Genomic DNA, 15,313 nt, shown 5'->3' on the forward strand with positions numbered 1-15,313 from the left:
AAATTAGCAGAAAACTGGCAGTTCATGAGCTTGTATGATGACATTTATGGGGACAACTTTTAATTTCTGCTTCTGTAACTAGTTCTCAAGACAGGTCAGATTCCTTTACATGTTAAGAGGCATTTCAGTCTTCTAAGAAATGTTTTATGCTTTTTAGAATTAAGCTTCCCACAAGAAAGTTCAGTATCTCTTCATTCATGCATATTCTTACAGTCCCTCAATGGGCTGAATTGTAGGCTTGTCCATTTACAACTTCATATGGACATCACGAAGACTATATAAATTTCCCTTATGCACTTAATAGGGATTACAAGTAATTAAACTATAGGTGATTTTCATTTTCATGTGACATTCTTTTAAAATGTATTATCTGGTCTGTTTACTTTAAACTTGCTGGGCCAGTTCCCTTGGGAAATTCCTGGTATCCATGAAGGCAGCCTATTTAATCATTTCAGCAGAAGTAAAATATATAGATGGTATTACTTTCAATAACAACTTCTGTAATTAAGACACCAAAACCCTAACTGAAGAATTCAGTTTAATTTACCCTTAAGCAACTTCTGGAACTGAAATATAAAAGAATTATTTTGTTTATGATCTAGTTTTCCATAATTCCTTCCCATGTTTCTGTCACTGGAGATTTCCTTATTGCAGCTTTCATTTTATATCTTAGCAGAGGAATTCTCATAAGTTTGGGAATAGAAAATATTATATTTTGGATCCTTAAAGATAGTTTTGTCTTTCAGTACCAAACTTTAATTTTTGAAGTGAGGCTACAGAAGAATGAAACGCATAGGGTTTCTTTAGGAGTCTCTGAGTGTTTTCTGGGACAAAATATTGCCAGGGAAAGTTTAAATCCAGTATCAGGAAAAGTTTGTAAACAGAGTATATTAAGCAACTGGATACATACATGTAGTGCAGGTACATTCACCTTAACAACGTGCTCAGAAATACAATGAAATTGACAGTCCTACATTTAAAAGAGGAAGACAAGGTAAACTGAATACCATATTGCTGCTTATAGGCAGTTTCTAGGACTCTCTTGTTCAAATACTAGAATTAAACTGATTATTGCTACAACTTGAAATATTGGGAAAGAAAAAAAGAAAGAGAAGTAAGGAAGAAAACACGAAGTCAATCCCTGCTGTAAAAGCCCATAACTTAGAATTGCTACACAAATACTTGGGTCCTGCTATCCCAAGTGTTTAAATATGCACCAGATTATGTAAGAGACTGGGTGACCCACCTGCAGTGAGAAGGAATTGCAAGAGCAGCCTGGTTAGATCTACAGTTTTCAGACACAAGCAGATTCAGACACAAGCAGATCCCTTGCAGTAATTTATAAGGAAGGAAGAGGTTTCCTCTGTAAATAAACTGAAAATGTGTTCTGTCTCTTTAATTTACAACCAAAAACCCAGCTTCTTTTTACAGTACCTGAATCATCAGTACCCAGTACCTCAGACTGAACATTTTGGTTAGTATCACTTTCAGCTGCAGCCATGTTTTTTTGTGGGTGTTTTTGGTTTCGGTTTGTTTTGGGGAGTTTTCCCAAATTTTACTGAAACAAGAAGTATAGCACAACATATTTGTATAACCACTGAGATTTTAAAATCAAACACAAGGTAAATTCTCCCATATCTTTAAATCATGCACTAAAGTGTCTTACATTTTAGGCTGAATTGGAGCAATGCAGTAGCAGCACTGTAAGGGTACAACAGTCATTACATTATATTACATTAGAGGTCTTTAATGTGTGAAAATTATAGCTGTGCTTCATAACAAGTACCAGTAAGTCAAACCTGCAAGGAATTGCAGAACTCTGTAATAAGAAAGCCATGTTGTACAGGACATGTTTTTCTTCTTACTGTCCTTATTCCTTCCTCTGATCACTAATGGAAACAACTAATAACATTATAAGTTTATTTAAGAAATACTTTAAATTATAAATAGTATTTCTATTTAACACAATAAACAAATAGTGCCATACATGAACACTATAACAGCATTAAACAGTATTATAGTATAAGCATAAACAGTATTATAGTATAAGCACTGTATTAGCTACCTGAATGCTGCAGAAGCACAAGGAAATCTTTTTCCAAGAGCTGATTTTGTTCAGATTACATTATCTAGTTGCATGTTTTCCATACTCTAAGTTTTACCAAAGAATAAATGACTACATTAATAGGCTCAATAAAATATACTTTTGCTACCTTTATTATATAGGAGCAATTATAATGTCCCATTATATCTTTCAGATTTAAAAATATGACAGCCATTAATAATTACAGCATTTGCCCTTCTGTAAAACACAGTCAGATTGAAACAACAGTTTAAAAGTCCTTGAAGAACTTTTCTAGGGAAATTTGCGTGTGGATTATATATCTTTGTAGTCTTCCTTCATCTGTGGGACCACTCTTTATTTTTGGGAAGAAGTCTCACTTTTAGACAACAACATATGCAATATAGAAACTAAGTAAGTCACAAACCAGCACTATATAACATAGTTTTAACCAGAATTTTATCAACAAAAATTAGTCACCTCAGTAGGATCCTGCAGTGGGATAAATTATCCAGCAATGACAGGAGAGTTTGTCTCCCCCTTCGACTTAATGATAAAGACGATGGAGCTGAAGAAGGACCTTGTCTTGAAGACACCTCTATCTGCTCTGAGTTCATAACATTACAGATCTCCAAGAAGCTTTTTAAAAGCTGCCTAAGTCTCTGAGCTGCATTTCAGCTGAGAGATTCATTTGGATGGAGTGGAGAAAGGTCACAGGGAATAAGTCTTTGAATACAGACCAGATAGGCAGACCACTGGCATAACAGAACTTAACATGACATTTCATAATTAGCTCTGATATCTACTTGGGTTTCTTTTCCGTTTAGAATTTCCTGAAGAACTTTACCTTCCTCCATCCTTGTCAGCTACTGAAGCCCAGGGTTATAGTGAGCTTTCAGCTCAAGAAAGCATTAAATCATATGAAAATTAAGCATGTGATTGTCTTTTCCTGAATTTGCTAAGATTATTGAGCCACTGCCAGATGCCCAAGGCAGGACCTCACAAACACATATATCACATTAGTGGAGTCAAATCAGGATTTGTGTCAAATTTTCCTGTCCTAGTCCTACGAACCTGAATCCCTAAGTACTCTTAAGATGCAAATTTTAACTTTAAAACTGTAATGAAGGAGCAGCAATGAAAAAAATATAACCACAGGGAATCCTTTAACTGACCCAGTTCTAAAAGTAGTAGAGGAAGTATAAATCACCTTTTGCCCTCAGATAATTTTGCCTACAGTACTCTTCATTGATATTCTTTGAGAACTCAGCACAGAAGAAATTAAAATAATGTAGTCTACAGAATTACTAAACCTGAATCAATTGTCATCAGCAAAATCACAAAAATAACAATCAAAATAGAAACAAATCCCAGTTTTGCAAACATAGTTCCTGGCCTTGTGAAAATATTGACTTGTCAAAAGATATTCTGAACACAATGAAAAACTCAAGAATCATCAAGTTCTGTACTTCTGGTGAGCATGGAAATCTTGTTTAGGACTAGTCAATCTCATTAAGAAAAAATAATTTCAATTTCAATTATAACTTGGTGACTAAAATAAAGAAACAGATTTAATTAGAACCAAGCTATATTATTGCAATCAAACCACTTCACAAGAATTAGCTCTGCCTTAGAACATATTATATTCATTTCCCCAAAGCTCTTATTCTGTATTAAGCACAAAAATTCAAAAACATATAGGCATTTAGAGGCTGAATATAAATACTGTTCTGCTTTTGACATAAATTTACTATCCATCTTACTCAAAGGAAGTAAAAGCAGAAGAAACTATTGAAAAATTATCAAGACAAGTTCTTGCATACTGGGCAGCTTCCTGGAGGAACAGAGTAGATGCAAAAGGTAACCAGTTCTGCTATATATTGGGAAGATAAAGGAACATGAAAAATGTGACATGACAACTTCTTATGTTCATAGCTGTTTTATTTAGAGTTGTCATACCTTTCCGAGGCAATTTCTGTAGAAGTAGCTTGTGCCTTTTGCCTCACTCTCTCCAGGCTCACTGGAATATCCCAAAATTGTCAGGTGTAGCTTCCATGTTATAACAGATCTACTTACTGCCCTCCCACTTTCCTGCCAGTAATAGTTAAAAAAAGCCGAACCTCTCAACCTCCAAAAACCTTACTGTTTGCCAGCCTGGTAAATATTAGGCATGGATCTCACAGCTCTTAGCAAGAGAACTAAGTGCCGAGACTCAGAAGCTGGTAACCTCCAATTTCCTGTGTGATGGCCACAGAGAGAAATACACCAACCAGGAGATTCCCCAAATGGTCTATGAAACAAGTATTGGATATTTACAGTATAGATTTCAGATCATCAAAATCTTGAGCTTTTTTACTGTAATTATTGCCTTACAACAATCAGCAGATGGATGTAACCACCAGTTTTCTACTCCTGCTGCAACGTTCTGCAGACAGTGTGATATGCTGAACTTTTTAATTAATTGCATATCAAAAAATATTTTCTATGGAACTGTGAACATAATTTCAGATTGCTGCAACTCTCAGGCCATCTTCTTGGTTGTTCTTCTCAGACCATGGAGGCAGCAGAGGCACTGATTCTTCCTAAGTACAACATTGGGGAAGGCCACAAGGTGGACAGGTGTGGTTATGGTAAGCTCAGGCAAGTTTTTTAGATGAGTTTTCCACACGGTGTAAGGATGGGGCTATCCAGCTGAGCTCTACTACCCCAGAACCTGCGTGGCCAGAGGCACCAGATGAACACACCATGAACTGAAAAAGCAGCTTTCTCTGGTGTGTGGGATCACTCCCTTACTGGGCTAGAATGAGGACATGACACTTCTCTGAACAAACAAGAGAAGGCTGAATTGCAGAAGAGCATGAAGTCAGAGTCCATTTACAGTGAAAGATTTCCTGGCTGGTTTTGTGATTTTAAATACGAGAAGATAGCCAATTTGTTCACATTAATATGTAGAGGATTCACAAATCAAGGGACTTTTCATGTTGAGGCTTATCACTAAAATTCATTGCAAAAACAACACAAGAGAAGTCTAAAAATCTAGAAAATGGATAATGAACAAATACTACAACATAACATTGACTAAACCAAGCTCTCTGTCTTCTTGGCAGGACCTCTTCTTCATTAAAATAGGAAATAGATTATTTGCATAGCTAGTTACTGAACAGTGACTCATTTCAGAAAATCCTTGCTGTTTGTGCTTCCTCTGAAGTGACTGAAATAACACAGTCAAATGTATCCATAGTCATCATAGTCATAAGAAAGAAATCTGAATTGGGCAAACATGAAGAACAGGAGAAGCAAAATCAGGAGAACAAGAAACTGCAGGACAAAGGGGGAAAAACTTTGGATGATACAGAGGAAATAAAAAAAAACTTTAATAGAACATAAAAGAACAAGGATTTTCTGTTCTTTCACCTTTCCACCTTTTTTGAAGGCTAAAAAGAGAAAAAAGCCTTAAAGGAAAATGCCTTAAAGGAAAATGCCTTAAAGGAATATTGAAGTCTCTGGAGAAGCTGGGTAGGATCACCAGTAAATATGAATCTGAAGCCATAATCATTGCAACTGAAAAAGTGTGAAATGGTAGAATGAACTAGAAAAAAAAATTGCCTGAAAAAAACCAAGATATTAGACTTCAATAAACTTGTTCAAAAATTGACTAACGCTACATTCACAAACAATTTACAGAGAATCTCATGGATTAAGCAAAATCTCTACCAATAGTGAAATTATTTTCTAAAAAAGTTTTGGACTATTTTCTGCAGTGAAAAGCAGAATATTCTAACAGGCTATGTGGGTGGGTTACAAAAGAACACTGGGTACATTGTCAGAAAAACAACCTATCTTTAATTCTCCTGGAAGAAATATTATATGCAAATTCTATACAGAAGACATACCTTGCATATTTTATTTTTGAAATTTGTATTAGTCAGTCTGGAGATGATATTGTACCTGACCACCTTCATAGACTGCTCTTTGAATATCTGTATTTTAAGCCAATGGGTATTGCATCTTTCTTGGCAAAATATAAAACGTGCTATTTGAAAAATGCTGTATTGCTTGCAAAAGTTAAGTCTATCCAAAGGAAACTGAAGATAGTTCAGAATCTCTAATCCTTACATCCAATGGTATGGAAATATGAGGTTAGAGAGAGCAGGTAGGAAGCATTCTGCACTCACAGAGCATTTTCCATCGGTGGTGGCACATTTCTTATCTTCTGCTTTGAAGAAATAAGAACATGTCCTGCCCATAATACATTAAAGGACACCATCTAACAAACAGGTATTTCACAAACACGTTTGTACCTTCAGCTGACGTGTAGTAGGTTTTTATGATCAGCTGATCATTTCAGAAGAGTTGTCAATGATATCTGCTTGTCATTTATTCTCTTGCCACACAACACACCAGCCAAACATACATGTTGGCAAGACAGTCACAAGTCAGGACTTTTAGGTAATTAGTAGTCTTTCAACTTTGCAAGGTGATATGGGTTAGACAGTACAGATTCACTAAAACCACAACAATAACTTCAAATAGCAGAATCATATTGCTTTGTGCAAAAGCAAAACCAGCATTTCTATATTAGGTAGACACCAAACCAACATTTATAGAAATGTGGTGTAGAGAAAGGCGTTAAATGTGATGAACACATTTGTCCTGGAAATGCATTATACAATGGCTGCTATAGAAAGAAATTATCAAGTAGAATTTGCAATGTCAACATTCTCCCCAGAACAAAAAAAAAAAAAAAAAAAAGTGAGAAAAAAGGAAAATCTGAATGGAAAAAATCCTCTGCTGCTGTCTCTCCACTTTCAGAGGAAACATGCAGAGTACAGTATGTTTTAACTGTTTTCAGCTTCTTCTAATACTTTTTTAGAACTCGAGCCTCTAAGGAAGTAGAGTTGGAAATATTTTACAAATAGCCAGTCAATCCAAAGCCCAGCAGAAAGGGAAATAGTGCAGATCTGCTCTGATAAAAGCACAAATGGCAGAACTACTACTTAGCACTAATTCCCAGCAGCAGCATTCTATAAACACACTGTGTATGTCTTGGCAAAATGAGAGTTGCATGGTAGACTGGAGAATACATAAAACTTTGTATGGCTAAGAATAAATTCAATGCTTGACATAAAAGATTATATTTTCTGGTTTTCACAGTATCTTTTTTTTTTCCAAAATACACACAAAAGCTACAGAACAAATAGTTTTAAGCTCAGGAACACATGCACTGCATTCTTCCCTTTATACAGAAAGAATCCCTTTTTCTAAGTTAGAATATGGAGGTTAAATAAATATTTTATTGTTCAATTATTATCTAAATTTTCACTTCTGCCTTCAACATAATGAATTGTTAAGTGAGGACACCACTTGCCGTGTTAAAGGATCAGCAGTAAAACCTTTCTTACCTTTTTTTGAAGGTGGGGTGTGTTATTTCCTACTTTCACGCAGTCTTGCCGTCTCTCTGAAATGGGTGTTTTTCCTTAATATAAGTGATCAGAAGTCAGGATATGCTGCTAGGGACCAGTGGTTAACATTCTCCTCCCAGACTGCCTAGGAGTAAGTGGAAAAGAAAGAACTTTAGTTCAACTTTTCTAGGCTAACCTAAGAGTGCAGTTTTTTTGTTTTCATTCTTTTGAAAAGTGCTTATAAGCTGAGCAATTCCTGCCTGGCACATGTCTTGTAAATGGTTTGAGATGTTTGCAGTCTGAAAAAAAAAGAGAGAGAAAGAAAAAAATATATTGCAACCTGAGAAATTTTTCATTAGCTTTAGATTTCCCTCTGAGACTTTCATACAAAATGGTCTTTCTTTCCAATTTCTAATTAGTGAAATGGCAGCACCTTTTTATTTTTCCTTCCAAACAGTCACATCCTACAGGTCTAAATCAACTATATCTCAAGAAAAATATTACACTGGTTTTACTGCAGTTTAGCTGAAATAAAAATGCTGTATATGACCCTAGTTTCTCAAAATGAAAAACTGAGGACTTCTAAAAACTAAAAAGTGACCTTATCGTATCTTTGGTCCTCCTTCTATTAGAATATGGAAAAAGAAGTTTTAACTATTTTTCTGGCAAAAATAACTAAATTATTTTTTTCAATTAAAAATATATCTACTGCAAAAAACTCAAATTAAAGCAATCTATTTGAATTCACAGCAAAAGAGAAACAATTTAAACAGGTGAAAACAACCTACAAAATTGAACAAAGCAGCTACTTATTAACAGATTTTTTCTTCTGGTTTCACTAGTTTCAAGTTTTACTTTGAAAACTTTAACTGTAATTTTGCAATTTTGACCTTGCATGATTCAAAATTTTCCTGAAAAGTTTTCTACTCCTTTCAGGGATTGTTATGCTTCTTTTTACATATAACTGGAAGGATCAGACAGGGATTTTGTAGCAGCTATCCTATTCCTAGACTCTATCAGTTATTAAATAGTATTTTCTATATTCATTCAGTCTTATATCCTTAGGCTACCACAAATAAGAGTATTTTGTTGTAACAAGGTAATTAGCGTATAGGCTAAATCATGCCCCATTTGACAAGACAAGGATAAGTGTATATTTGGTTCTTGGTAGTCAAATTGAACTGCTTGCAAGCATCAAATTTTTACTTCTGCTGAAGTTCAAGGACTAAATGTTGGTGGGTGCTCTCAAGCTGCCCGGACAGATGATCAAGAACCATACTTTTCCTAGCAAAGGCACCTGAACAAAGCAGTCTGTTTAAGCTGAGAAATGAGAAATTAACACTCAGTTGACTCTGCACCACTCATAATATTCAGAATGTCTTGAAAGTGTGAATGAGAGATGAAAAAGCAATATGAAAACATCCTGAGCTTTTCAGACCAATTCTTCAAAAAAAAAAAAAAATGGTACTCCTAATGCATATGACAAAATGTGAAGATCTCAAACTGGTGCTTGTGTGTAACTGGGAACTCCAGATGTTAAAAATCTCATATATGCACATCGACCTCTAATCTAATTTTCACATGTAGACTCAGCACAACCTTCTTGTTTCTGGGCACAAGATGCAGCATTGACAATATCATGTGAAATGGTCTGAGCATGGAAAGTTTGTGGCCTGCATCAGGTCAATGTTGTTCTAGCAAAACAGTCAGGAGTAAATTTCCTTTGTCACCAGAAAACATCCCCCAGTAATCAACTGCCAGTGCAAAGATCTCTGTTAGTTCATAGCTTCAAATCCTGCATGCATCCAAAATCCCTCTCTCACAGCCTGTCTGATGTCCCTGCCCTGCAGACACTGTGCTGTTAACTGGCAGAGCAGAGAACATCTCTCATCACGCTAATTTCACATTTCCCTGCCCTTTCTGCACCTGAGTGACTTCTGGCAATGGCTATGGCATCACAGAAACCAGGAGTTCAGTGCACCTGCAATAAAGAGCCTGCTGTAACTGAGAGACTTCAGGTCTGTTGCCTTGTCTGCATCCCAAGGGAACCAGCAAATCTACCAGCCCATTGTGGAGAGTCAGTTTTCATTATTCTGGGTAAGGTTTGGAAGCATAGGAGCAATGGGACAACTTCTGAATTAGTTTATTTTCTCAAAAAATCAGAATTCAAATCACTTTGAACTCCTGAGTGTAAAACAGACCATTGTTCAAGGTGCAAGAAAGAGAAATTTAATGCACAGTCAGTGTAAACCACTAAGCTCAAGATGTGTAGAAGGAGATGCCCTGGCACTAATAAACAAACCCCAAAGGTCTTCCTTCTACTTGCTAAAATTCTTTTTATTCTCAGGGGAAGACATGAAAACAGATGAATAGGGAAACATTTCAATGAAAAGAAAATTCCTGCAGACAGGCCAGCATGGCGTATCTGGATCCTGAAAGATTATTTCGGGAAACTATTCTATACTGTCCTTTTCCAATGCAGCCATAAAATTCAATGCAGAATTAGAAATACATATTTCCAGCACAGAAAGCTAAGCAGATGCACATTCTGCGTACACTTAGGGAAGTTATTATATCCCACAGTAATAAGTAGCCGACAGAAGCAATGATGCCAGACCCATGCAATTCTGACCAGAATAGAAAACAGGAAATCAGAAGTTGCCTCAGATTTTGTTTGAGAACACAGACCTTTCCATTGTGCATTTTATCTTTTCACAATCTACCCTTTACCTCAAACACATAATTATAGTACCAAATTTTAGAACAGAGAAAGGCCATTATAAAGCAGGTCCTTGAAAATACCTCCTGTAATGCTAGAGTTACAAGTGGTAAATTGATCAACTGGTCTATTTTCAGCCTCTCAGACAATAGTTGCTCTTGTACATAGTCCACATGGTTGTTATTTTGCCACGCAACACAAGACCAGTAGGCAATTAAGCATGGCAATCCATCAAATATTTGTCCACCAAAGGACCCCACTGTATCTTTTCTCCCTGTTTATTAAGCCCTCATTCTTCTAAAAGCATGTTCAACTTCTCAGGATAAAGGAGTAACACTCCAAAAAGAAATATGTTCAGTATATCACAGGTAAATATAACCAGCATTACTCACAGGATAGTTTTTTAATGCAAAGAAAGCTTCTGATTTAAAGAACAAAAATTCTCATCAGACCAAGAAAACCAACACCAACTCCTGAAAAAGCAGAAGAGTGAAGAGATACCTGCCAATTAAAATGCAGAAAATTGTGACTCAGTGTTTCGTATCATGGGTAAGAAGAAGAACCCACTATGGCTTAAATGGTTTCTTTAGAACCTGGTGCATCACTCTGCACTAGAAACAGGGTTAGCACAGGGTTACCACATTTTAAAATTGATCCTCAAATTAATTTTAATTACACCTATACCTTAATGCATTTAGTACACATATAAAAATACGTGGAACATCAATTAGAATCCACATCTTTTCCAGACTGCTTGCTGATAAAAGCTTATGGTGAGTAGTTAGCTATGAATCCTAAAACCATAGAATGGTTTGGACTGGAAGGGACCTAAAGATCATCTAGTTTCAATCCCCTGCCATGGGCAAGGACACCTTTCACTAGACCAGGTTGCTCAGAGCTCCACCCAACCTGGACTTGAGCACTCCCAGGGGTGGAGCATCCACAACATCTCTGGACAACTTGTTCCTGTGCCTCACCACCCTCACAGTGAAGCCTTTCTTTCTAATATCCAGTCTAAACCTACCCTCTTCCATCTCAAAGCCATTCCCCCTTATCCTGTCACTACATGCCCTTGCTAAAAGTCCCCCTTCCAGCTCTCTGGTAGGCCCCCTTTTGGTACTGGAAGATGCTCTAAAGTCTCCCTGGAGCCTTCCCTTTTCCAGTTTTAACAGCCCCAACTCTCTCAGCCTGTGTTCATAGGAGAGGTGTTCCTGTGAAGTAGGAATAGTACAATTCAGTAAAACACTTTCAGCATGGTCAGGCTTAGGAAAGAAGTTAGTACTGCCAGCTGTTTTACTAGCAAGTTATAGTATCTTTTGATACCAAGGTCTAGTTATAAATTAAACCCAAAACCAAGAGAACACTTATGCACATCTTTGGTGGCCACTAAACCCTCAATTTCTCTGTACTAGATACTGGCCTTTTTCTGTGTTTAACACAATACAAAGTCATTACTTTGGATTGTTATCTTTGATAATGCATCATTAGTATCCACTGCTCGAAGCTGAGAAAATAAACAAACTCTGGAGATCATAATAGATCACATTAATATTTCATCTTGGTTTGTCTGCAAGTTACCTATTTCTTAACCAAAATGTTTACAGGAGTCAAAAGGGGCAGCCAGCACACCAACAAGTGTACCTCTCCTATCCATCCCTCCAAACATAGTGAGAAAATTATGATTTTACTCTATATACAGAAAAAAGTTCCCAAACCAAAGAAGTGGGCAAAGTGTATGCTCACTTCTCAGACAAAATTAAATACTTATATGTTTCCATGAGAGATAAGTAAGAAGCTGAGCATTTAGAACTAGTAATTAAAAGAACTGCAAATAGCAGAAAATACAAAAATCATGTTTAATAAATAATATCTCAGAAAGGAGTACATGAATTCTTGGACAAAAAGGGCTTTGGTAACTTGGCACACCTATTATCATTGACATGTATTGTGTCCTGGAACTCTAGAGTATCACAAAATGTCATTTAATTCATACAGCTGCTTGATGGAAAAACAAGCAGTAAAAATGTTTTGCTCCCAATTTTCAATAGAGATAGGAGTGGCAGAGGTGGGAGTCGATAATTCTCCCAGATCTCCTTACACTGTTATTTTCAGCCAAGCCTTGCAAGGAATCCTCTTCTGAGGTGCCAATCCAAAAAAGAAAATTAGGAAGACAAAAAATGACCAAAAACCTCTGAAAAAGATCTGAGCTGACTATCAGCAGTATTCAGCAAGCCTGTATATCTAAACAATACATGCAAGGGTAAAAGGGCAGAAAGATGTAAAGGATGCAGAAAATACCACACTCTTCCCAGTGATATCCAGTGACAGCACAGGGGGCAATGGGCAGAAATTGAAACACTGGAGGTCCCTCTGAACATCAGGAAACACTTTTTAACTGTTAGAGAGACCAAGCACTGACACAGGCTTCCCAGAGACGTTGTACAATCTCCATCCTTTGGGGATATTCAAAAGCCTAAGGGACAGAGTCCTGGACAAAAAGCTCTAGATGACCCTGCTTGAGCAGGTGGGTTGGACCAGATGGCCTCCAGAGATGCCTCCCAATCTCAGACAATCTGTGATCCTGTGAAAATGGAAAGGAAGAGAGCAGAAAAGTAATTCCCATTATTAGGAAGCAAATAATTGAAAACTTTCTTTTTCTTTTTTTTTTTTTTTTTAAAGTACAACCCTATTTTTCACAAGCCAAACAACAACATGAGTAAATAGGATAAAACTGGATTAACAGACCTGCAGAACAATTGCTGTTGACACTGTAATTTCCGTGGGTCATGCTGGCACCATTAAAAAGTCATCTCTCCAGTCAAGGTTGTATAGATAGAATCCAAATGCAAACAAAAGACTGAGTAAAAAGGAAGCTTTGATCTCCCAAACTACAGGGTGGGAATAGTCTTCTCAGAAAAACCTGTCAGATCTTAATATGAAAAATGCAGATTTTGCAGGGCTGACCACCCCTTGCCCTGCAGCTGTGTGCCCTGCTCACCTCTGTGCTCCCTCTCTTCACTCCAGCACAGCCAGGGGCAGGGAAGGTTAATTACATTTGCACAGGTCAGCCTCCAAGCTGCATCAAAAGATACTGGGAGACATCCAGATGGGTAAATGAGACTGTTTGACCTGCATGATATTCCTGCTGATAAGGCATGGAAAAGGGAAAGCTCTCTTGGGCTTAGGGGAGCATTGTGGCACTGCAGTAGGAAGTTGGGTGCACTTTTGCAATGATTAATGCACCACTGTCCTGCAGCATAGCCAGGGCATGCTGTAGTTTTACCTTCACTGATGTTGAAAAATAACTAGATCAAATTAAAACTGTAGTTTTCCCTGTGTTGTAGGGTGTTAGAGAGAACTTCTCTATCAGACTGTCCTATCCAGTTCTCTGATCATGCTTGGCTGACCTCAGCCTCTCCCTAGCCATGGGGAGCTTGCACAAGTGTGAATCAAAGCACACTTTATTGCAGTGTTAGTTATACTTACATTAGCAGAATTTAAAGTAAATTGCTCAGGAATAAATGGGAACCTAGCCTCTCCCTGTGCCTTTGTTTCTTTTCTGCACACTTTATATGCAGCACTGCCTTAAGAAGATGTAGGTTTTTATATTTAAAAATAATAAACAAAATATATCATGTTCTTTTTAAAAAATATATCATGTTCTTTCTCAAGTACCACAAACATCTACAATTAGAAATGCTCCTAATACACTCTGAAAGACAAAAAGATCAAAAATTACCGTGTCTTTAGGTCAGTAACAAGATCTATGATTTTCCCTCTCTGTTTATTGTGCCAAGTATAACCTCTAATGCTTAGGAAAATAAAAAGTTGCCTCTTTCCTTCCAGTACCTTCAATGATAATACAGGTCACCAACCACTGCAATATAAATTTATTATGGCAAAATCCGCTGGTTACTATCTGTCCACCAGAAGTGCAGTTCAAGACACTCTTCTATGGCTAGGTGTCATTCCTGACTATATAACCACACTATTTCCAGACATGGCTAGAAAAATTATTTGCAATATTATGTGACCAGTTCCCATCCCTTCAGTTGATTTAAATTGAATTCTGTGCTACAGGTGAGTTAAATGAGGCTATAAACTTGTTTGTGGAATAAGACCCTGCTCTGCAATAGTAAAAGTTAAAAAGAAAAAACAACAACACAAACAAACAAACAAACAAAAAAAACCAGAAAGTCACTGTCAAATGAACTTGATAGAAAAATAAAAAAGGGAACAAAAAAGCCTATGGAACTCCTGTTTGAAGAATGTCATGTCACAAAGTGCACACACAGCACAAGCCTCTTGGAGTAATGATGCCTAACCCAAGTGTGAATCCAAGAATAGAGAGAAAACGGAGTTTTCTTGTACCAGGTCCTCAGAGTATGGACAAATCACTAACAGTTTGTTTCAGGTACTCGCTCATGCAGATATAACCTTGCCAGCTGCCTTGGAAGCTCTCTGAAGAAAGGCACTATAAAATCATAAATCATTAATGAACTGAGTGACCTCATCTTTGGGTAACTAGAGAAGTATAACCCCAACAAACTGTATAGATAGAAAGTCTTCTAGTCAGCAGTGCCATGCACCAGTGGGCAGTAAACAAAAGAGCATCCATCCTGATGCCATTGCAGATTCCTTTTGACAGGCTGTGTTTTTATCTCAACTGCTACAGGTCATGGGTGGCAAAAAGCAGAAGCTTCTGAGGACAAATGAGGTCACAGTTCAATAATTAAGAGCAGGAACCCTGCCTGATCTCTTTGCTTCATCCAAGGCTTGCCTGAAGTGAAGCATTCAACAGACGTAAAATACATCTTGCTAACTTTAAGAACACAAAACTAGTCGTGTCTAAGCTGATAAATGATGCAAAGGTATTAATACAGCCCACCAAAGTCCAACCTGCAGCAACATCCTGGGGAAGATGGGGACCAAATGTACAAAGAAACTCTGCTTAAGTAACACAGCTGTCCCAGCCTCACTGGGTGACAGAAACCATTCCCCATGCAATGCTGTGGGAAGAGTGCAGCTTTTTGGGGCTCTGTCCTTTCAGCCCTCACCTTTCAACACCTATGACTGCAGCTGCTCCAGTCAAACTCACTCCCTGGCCCATTCACGTGGTGGTAGCATGGA

General features: G+C 37.3%; 1 protein-coding gene across 4 annotated transcripts in view; it reads right to left on the reverse strand.

Annotated features, from left to right (window-relative positions):
* CRACD (capping protein inhibiting regulator of actin dynamics) overlaps positions 1 to 15,313 on the reverse strand; it is a 125,661-nt gene that overhangs the window by 58,784 nt on the left and 51,564 nt on the right. For all 4 annotated transcript variants that reach the window (XM_085058887.1, XM_085058886.1, XM_085058889.1 and 1 more), the window contains exon 2: positions 7,467 to 7,609. The gene's annotated coding sequence lies outside the window, so the exon portion shown is untranslated. The remainder of the gene's footprint in view (positions 1 to 7,466; positions 7,610 to 15,313) is intronic.

The sequence above is a fragment of the Lichenostomus cassidix genome, chromosome 4 (assembly GCF_008360975.1).
Source record: "Lichenostomus cassidix isolate B80296 chromosome 4, HeHo_3.0, whole genome shotgun sequence".
NCBI lineage: Eukaryota > Metazoa > Chordata > Aves > Passeriformes > Meliphagidae > Lichenostomus > Lichenostomus cassidix.